At 40.4% G+C, this 8,609-nt stretch overlaps 1 long non-coding RNA gene across 1 annotated transcript in view; it reads left to right on the top strand.

Moving 5' to 3' along the window:
- Nucleotides 1–8,163, top strand: part of LOC116865625 — a 160,351-nt gene extending 152,188 nt beyond the window's left edge. Inside the window, exon 3 of the long non-coding RNA XR_004382247.1 lies at nt 8,107–8,163. This is a non-coding gene — a long non-coding RNA (uncharacterized LOC116865625). The remainder of the gene's footprint in view (nt 1–8,106) is intronic.
- The last annotated feature ends 446 nt before the right edge of the window (nt 8,164–8,609 follow it).

The following is an 8,609-nucleotide window of genomic DNA, read 5'->3' on the forward strand; positions in this document are numbered from 1 at the left end:
TATGTTACAGGGACAGTATGGAGCTCTTGATATTTACTATCCCACAAAGTGTCACCCTCCTAGTTAAGGTATATACTATTAAGTTCTTCATTCCATAGCTGAAGAAATGAAGACTCAGGAAGGTGATGTAAGTTGCCCAAAGTCACACAACTAGAGGAACCAGGACACAGACTTGTCTAATTGTTGTCAAAATCTGGTGGTGATAGGGGCGCCTGGGTGACTCAGTCATTAAGCATCTGCCTTTGGATCAGGTCATGATCCCAGGGTCCTGGGATTGAGCCTCACATTGGGCTCCCTGCTCAGTAGGAAACCTGCTTCTCCCTCTCCCACTCCCCCTGCCTGTGTTCCTTCTCTCACTATGCCTCTCTCTGTCAAATAAATGAATAAAATCTTTAAAATAAAATAAAATAAAAGCTGGCTATGATCAACATGCAGTTCTATTCTCTCTGTATGGGAGCCTATGGGGCCATTGAAGGCACCGTGGCCAGGGTGAGCCTAACTGGGGCTTTTCTACTCTGTGAAATGACATTGGTGTTCTGTGCCCTGAAGCCAGCATGATTGTGGGTATCCCAGTAGTCTGCTTTGCTAGAATTGCAAGGAGCTAGAGGACAAGACACAGACATGCAGCTGAAGACTTGGCTTCTAATGAAGGAGGAGGCCAGACAAAATTCTCGAAGTGTTTTAGAGATGACTCAGTCTCTACTGGGGTTTCGTGTACTGACTGTGTCAGTACCTGTTCACTCTACCATACCACAGACCCTGTTTTGTCAAGAAGTCTCCCATGACTTAATTGTTACTGTCAAAGATTGTAGAGCTGCCAGCTCTTCTCCAGAACCTGAGCCCTCAGAAAGGGATAGAAGTTAGGATGGACAAGTTCATGCTGGGAAAATACTCCAAAAGTCTCAGTGGCTTAATATAATCATTTCCTCTCTGAGTCTGTCTTTCTGTCTGTCTCTGTCAAGCTACATGTCTAGCAAAGAGATGTCATCAGAAGGTTTTGCTCATCACAGTCACACAAGGCTCCTGGCTGAAGTGGGCATCCTTTCAACATGTGCTTCTACAATCACCTCAACCTAGGGAGCAAACATGTCACATTGTGCACTGGTTATTAATGCTTCCACCAAGAACTGGCACGGGATACTTTTGCTGATATTTCATTGGCCAAACCAAGTCACATGGCTATAGCTACCTTAGAAGAAGGTGGGGAAATATAGTCTTACCACGTGCCTGGAAGACGCAGCACAAGAAATGTTTGATGATTGCACCACTGATGTTCACGGCTTTTCCACATATTGAAGAGGAATGTTTGGTTACCTCTGGACCATTAGACATGGCTCCACCAAACACATAACTTCATGGAAGGCTAATTCAATAGGACAAGAGGCTGAACACAGCAAACTCTAACAACCAAAGAAATCATGAGAGCACATCTTAGTGTGATTCTATTATTGAGTGTTGCTATTGTGACAAGAGGCTAGACTCCAGTTGGCAAGGGGTGTTTGCTTTCCAGCATCTCTCCCTATAGCTAAATCATATCTTTCCCTTGGTCTTCTACCCCAAGTGGGCCTGGGCCCAGAGAGCAGTCCTCCTTGAATAATTGAGAGTAACTTGACATTGCATCCAAATAATCCTCTGTGAAAGCCAGTGATCATTCTGTAGGGAAACTTGTCAAAATACCATTCCAGAATCCCTCTCTGAATTATGAAAACCAAATAAACATTCTGAAATCTTGATTTGGCTAGATATCAGTTACTGGGATGAGTTGCATACTATAAATTGATCACATTTGATGTTCATATCAAATCAGTTAAATCTTCTTATAGGTAGTTTACATGTCTCTGTGTAATAGATTATGTTGATAAGTTCTTACAAATTCTCATGTGTCTTATAGGAGTATAGTTTATAGGCAATACCAGGATACAAGAAGATGACAAAGCTAATGATTTAGTATGTATTGTGACCTTAAATAGTTATTTTTTTTTTACATTAAATAGTTCTTCCCCTCCATTTTCACAAACTCCGTCTAAATCTGGAGAATATGAAGCAGTGGGTAAAGAATTTAAATAAAATCTATGTGCCAAGACAAGCTTATGTTTTCTTTTGCTTCCTTTCTTGCTTAAGCCAAGTGATCATGTCTAATATGAATGCATGAAGTAAAAATTCTAAGAACATTTCACAATTGTTATTTCTGCCAATACTATCAACCATTTATTTAACAAATATTGTTTAGTGTCTCCGGTGTGCTGTGCATTAAACAGTTAATGTGATGGACAAGGTCTTTGGTTGTTGGAAATTATGTTTTTGTGGAGACATGGACAATGAGTGAGGAATAAAATACATGTATTTCAGGTAGTAAGACTTTCAAAGAAAAAGCAAAGAATGAGGAAGATTACTGACAGATTTGCTTGAGGGAAAGTAGTCAGAGATACTTTTCTGAAGAGGTAATATTTGGGCCAAGAAATGAACAAAGTGAATGAGTGAATCATTGAAAGGTTTGGGGGGAGAGAGATACAGGCAGGGGTTCTGATGTGGGAATGAATCTGGTGTGTCTATAAGCTCTAAGGCAAACATAATGGAGCTGAGTGAGTGAGTCAGAGTATAGGAGGCAAGCCCAGAGAGGCAGGCAGAGGTAAAATCATGAAGGCCAAGGTACAGAATCTGTATTGTACTCAATGTGTGATACAGAGTCACTGGAGTTTTGTGAAAAGAGGAGTGAGATGATCTGATTTATACATATCTTGAACAAGCCCACTCTGGTTGCTGTGTGGGAAGAATCAACTAAGAAGACAAGACTGGAAGCAGGGAAACCAGGTACAATATTTCACACTTCTGAATTAGAGATTGTGGTGAGCATCCAGGTAGTTGGAAGAGTCAAATTTTGATATATCTTAAGGATAGAGCGAAACAGGACTTGCTGATGGGTTGAATGGAAAAATGGCATTCCAAGGAGATATCAGAGCTAGATATATCAAGGTATAAATTTGGAAGTTATCAACAAAGAGATGATATTTAAAGCCAAGAGTCCAAATGAGATCAACTTGATAATGAGTTGTAGATATAGAAAAGAAAAGGAGGAAAGCCAACGTACTTGGGTGAACCAACATTGAAGACTGGGAAAAAGAACAAAGGAATTGGATTGGCCAGTGATGAGGGAGGAAGACCAGGGGAGTATGGTGACTGGCAAGCTAAGGTAAGGGGTAGTTTTAATAGGAATTACCTGGGCCAAGTGTAGCCAGTATCCCAGAGAATTCAAGGACAATGCAGTCTAAAATATGGGAACTGGATTGAAGGAAATGAAGACCACTGGGGAATTTAATAAGAGATGTCTTAATGGAATCATACAGAGGAAGATTTGACATATTCTGAAAGCATTCTGAGTTACTAATAAGAGTTGTGAGGTCTTTATCTGTAGATGCTCTATCTTTGGGCATGTCCAAATGCTGATGGGAATAATTGGGTAGATTGATGATGCAGAGGATGGAGGAGCAACTTTAAGAGAAAATTCCTGAATGGATGAAGGACAATGGGTTTAGAGAGCAGTAGAGATGTTTGATCGTTATAACAGGAGATAAGAGGTCATCATAACAGAAGAGAAGAGACAGAACAACAGAGACATGGTGGAAAAGAGAAAACACTCTTCTGATTGCTCCTATTTTCTCAATAAAATAAAAATCAGGGTGATCTATTGACAGTGAGTGTTGGATGGCAGACAAGTGAGATGGTATCAGTAGTTAACTGGATAAGCAGGAGGAGGTTTGGACTGGGGAATTGTGGTTGGCTTTTCACCTGGTGCCAAAGGCCCACTTGAGATATGTGGCCAGAACTCTAATTTGAGTCCAGTAAGCATTGTTGTGATTTTTCCTCTCACCACATTCTGGTTCTCAGATCCAGGCACAGAGTAAGAAGAGAGATGAGTTTAAGCAGAGATGAGGTTTATCACAGCGGTGATGGAGGGAAAGAACTGAGGTGACAAGGTTGTTATAGGGATGGAACCCAAACTGGAAAAAGATGGTGACAGCATTTGAAGCCAGGCCTGGAGTCTGATGGGTGTAGCACTGTTTGTTGGAGTGTGTAGATTAAAAGTCATCTGTTTGTAGCCAGAAATTCTGATGTTTGAGACCTACATATAGGAAGTGGTGCAGCTATTAATAACATACAGATTTAGAGTATATCTTTGGAAGAGGAGAGGTGATGTGTACTGGAGGAAAATCACCATAAAGTCACTTTCCAGAGAGAAAAAATGTAATGAGAAAACATTGACATTATTTTTAGATTGTGGCTACTGAAAAAAAGTGGGTGGGAATGAATTCCTAACTTTAATAAGTTATGTGGACTAATGAATCCTGCCCAAAGCAGTTTTGAGACCTGCTAATGCAATTTGTTCCTAATATTATGGTGTTAACATTTGATATAAATGACTTTTTTTTAGGGAAACAGACTTAAGTTTAATCTTTGTAGTAATCGCACAGTGTATGGTTACATTGACCATTTTTTCTTGAATGTAAGAGAAGAAGTAGATTTAAAATAGAGTGAGAAATGCTATGGATGCCGCAGCCTCTCTGGGCAATAATGTAAACTGCAGTGAGTGACCTTGAACTAATGTACCATTCTTAGTTGCAGTGATCATGAATTTTTGTGCTGTCTTGTACTTTCCATGTAATTTGGAAGGTTTTGTGAACATCTGGGCACCCCCACGAGTATCATGACACCCCCATATAAGTCACATGAATGGCATCTGACATGTCTTTATGGAAAAATAGGGGAGGAAGATGTGTACTGAAGCTCTAGGCAGAAACTAGGGCAATTGTTGAAGAAATGAACTCAGTAAATCACACTCCCCACAAGGTGGCTTTGTTCCTCCTTTCATCCAGAAGTGGAGTTTATTTCTCCATGCTTTGATCTGAGATGACCTAGTGGCTTGTTTTGACTAATGAAATATGGTGGTAGAAGTGACTTGGTGTGATTTCTGGGTCTAGGCCACAAGAGGCCTTACGCTTCTGCTCTTGCTTTTCTGGAACAGAGCTGCCTCCACAAAGAGGTCCAGGTCAGCCTTTTGGGGGATGAGAGCTATAGCAGCAGGAGGCCCTGCAGACACACATGTGAAGGAGGCCAGCCCCTACTAAGTCACTAGCTGACTGCTGCCATATACATGACCCTAATTAAGACCAGCAGAAGAACCAACCTGCTGAGCTCAGCCCAAATTACAAACCTATGGAACTGTGAGCTAATGAGTGACTGTAGCTTTACACCACTAAGTTTTGGGGTTATTTGTTACACAATAGATGGTTGATGCAACCAGTAAGAGTTACTAACAACCAGGACAGGGAGAGAAAGAAGTAACATTTATTGAGTACCTACATTGTGTTGAGCAATTCCTGAGAAAATTATCGTGATTTGGCTTTACAACACCTCTCCAAGGAGGCATCATTTTCTTCCCAGTGAGAAGAAAGAAGCTCAGTAGCTCGTCCAAAATCAGATATCTAACAAATAATAGACCACAGACGAAAACACACCCAAATCCCACTCTTTAAATACATTAATTTCAGAACTTCAATGCACTTATAAAACAGCTCCATAAATTGACATATCTTTATGCTGTCTGAAATATTCCATATTTAATAATATTTTCTTCAAATTGACTCACTTGAATAAGTTACTAGACAAAGAAATATATTTAAAGCAGAAACATTTTGTTACTGGAATGAATTCTGAATGCTTTCCCCAGGTGAGCTCTCTTCTAGTTGCTTTGCATGAATGAATTGATTTATTCCTCACAGTAATTCAGTCAGGTTAGAGCTATTGTCATCATAGTCCCCACTGGAAAGATGAGAAACATGAGGTAGGGGAGATTAAATAGCTGCTTGATGTCACCGAAGAAGTAGGTGGTTGAGGCATGGTTGTGCTATTGGCAACTGAGGGTGGTGGGTAGAGACCAGAGATGCCACAAAACATCCTACAGTACACAGCACAGCCTCCCATCTCCATCAGAGAATGATTCAGCACAACTGTCCATAGTGCCAAGGTTAAGAAACCCTGTTTCTGACTTTCTAAATGGTAAACAGATACAAGTATTGCTTGCCATTAATGGAAATTCAGGGGGTAAAATGAACAACCCTGAAGAATCTCTAGAAGCTGTTGCTTGCCAGACTGGGAGTCTCAGGAGCTCTCTTTTTGTTGAAAATAGATCTGCAAAATGTAGAGAGATAGTAGAGGCTAGAAACTCTCTCCTTGGGTGCAATCAGAGGATTGTAAGAGATTTATATTTGGAATTAAACCCCTTTGTGTGATTCTAAGTCATTTATACCATGTCCATGTCCCTATCAAATCATCCCACAATCCACTGGTGCAAAGCCCATCCTTTGGGAAGTGTGGCTTTATGGACTAGGTGAGTGATCTGTATGCCATGGGCCAAATCTAGCCCATCACCTGCTTTGTTAATTAACTTGGGGGTAACATAGCCACACCCATTCTTTTACATATCATGGAGGGCTGCTTTTGCACCACAGACACAGTTGCTTTGGGACAGCAGAGACCATTTGGGCCACAAAACCTAAAATATTTACAATTTGGCCCTTAACAGAAAATCTTTGCTGACCGTTGCCTAGAATTACACTTGGTACATAGTAGGCACTCAACCTACTATGTGTTGATATTTGTTGAATGAATAAAGCCCTGGGAGACACTGCTCTCTGTCTTCCCTCTCCACCAGCACCTCCTTCTTCCTACTCTCCATCCTACCCATGTCTGTTTGTTTGTTTGTTTTTGCATTTCCATTTTGCTCAACATGAAATGACAGCTCCATTCTTAAAACAAACACATGTCTACCGAGTAGTTGATCACTGTAAGCTGCTCCGTTTTAGGGCTCAGAGATATAAATGGGTCTCTCTGAAAGGGGATGGTGATGGATCACCATGTTCTCAGGAGTCTAAGCTATTCCCTTTCTCCTCTAGCTGTTGGCATTCACTGCACTCTCTCAGCTCCAGAGCTAAGGGATATATAATAGACACGGGAAGACCTATAAAAGTAACATCTGAAACTGCGGCAGAGCTGAGTATTGATTTATTCATTACTATAAATTTTTTGTCATTACTATGCAATTGCTCTATCTCAGGAAGAATTGATAGATGTGGTTGGAAGCTGCAACCCACTGTGCAAAACTTTTTCCCCCTTCTATAATTTCCTGTAACTCTTCTAAAGAATCATTATTCCTTATTACATAGCTCTGGCATGCCACCTATTTAGATAAATGCGTGAACAAGTGTGCAGTAAATATTCATAGTGGCCCATGTGTCAACGGTATATGTCACTAATTAGATAATTTAGTGGTTCAAATAAATAAATAAGAAAATAGAAGCACACTAAGGAAAATAGTGAAATAAAACACAGACTCCTTGTAGGAATCCAGGCAAATAGGACAGCTTTTCAGGTTATAAGATCATCTATATATGTTGGAGGCCTATCAGAAGGTCACAGTGATACTTAATGATGCTGCTTGCATGTGGGAGAAGCCCAGACCCACGAGTGCCTATGTCATTTTGGGTCTTCTTAGCAACGTACATGCTTGTGACTTAAGCAAGGCCACTCTGGATGGGTCTCAGGGGATTTGGTGGCCTTTTGCCTTCTTTATCCTGCTCATTTTCTTGTGACTGTTATTTATAATCCTGCTGCTACCAAGAGAACTGGGCTCAGGGCTTGAAAATGATAGGTTTAAATTCTGAGTCTGATATAAAGTGGGTAAGTTACTCATTCAACTTGGGCCTCAATGTTCTTATCTGTAGAATGGAAACATTTCTAATTTGAGGTATAATGGCAATGATGGTGACAATGAAATGTAAATGAGGCAAGAGACAGAGAAGCCCTTTCCAGAGTCCAGTGTTCCAAATGGACCTTAGAAGATATTTGTTTGTTTGTTTTATTTTAAATAAGTTGTCTCAAGAAAAGTGAGTTATGCAGACAGAGCAACTATTTAGAGAACCAGGGTACTGGGAGCTACTATTTATTGGGTGCCTCCTTTGTATCAGGCATTGAGATTATAGGTACTTCCTATAGGGTATCAACTGGAATCCACTTTGGTGAAGTAAAGGATGTTTTTCCCACATTTTGCAGATGGGGAAACTGAGGTTTAGCAACACTCAGTGTAACTTGCTGAAGATGACAGATCTGGTAAGTGATGCCAGATGAAAATTCACCTTTCTCTGGCTCTATCTTCCATATCTGCTATGCTGCTGGTGATATGCTGTGTTGTCTCCAGGTTTGAACTGAAAGGACTTAATTTGTTTTGTATTTTAGAAATTTAAAAAAAAAAAAGTAAGATTTCAATCTGAGTTGCCCAGATAGCTTGACTATACTGGCCAAATCCATAGTGGTCTTCCTCAACTGAGCAAGTCCAAGTTCTGTTTACATAAATGTAGTTATCCCAAACAGTCAGTTTGATTAAGGGTCTCTGTGGTGACCTTGTGAAGTGGTGTTAAGCAAAAATAATTGGATCTACTGAATCTTGAGATCTGGCTGATTAGCTCCTAATGCATGAATCTGACCTTAGCCCTTTCCGGTGGTGTGTTAGAATCTGAGGGAGATGGATTCACTTTGTCAAACAGCTAAAGCCAAGT

The sequence above is a fragment of the Lontra canadensis genome, unplaced genomic scaffold (assembly GCF_010015895.1).
Source record: "Lontra canadensis isolate GAN:19392208 unplaced genomic scaffold, GSC_riverotter_1.0 scaffold8, whole genome shotgun sequence".
Lineage (NCBI taxonomy): Eukaryota > Metazoa > Chordata > Mammalia > Carnivora > Mustelidae > Lontra > Lontra canadensis.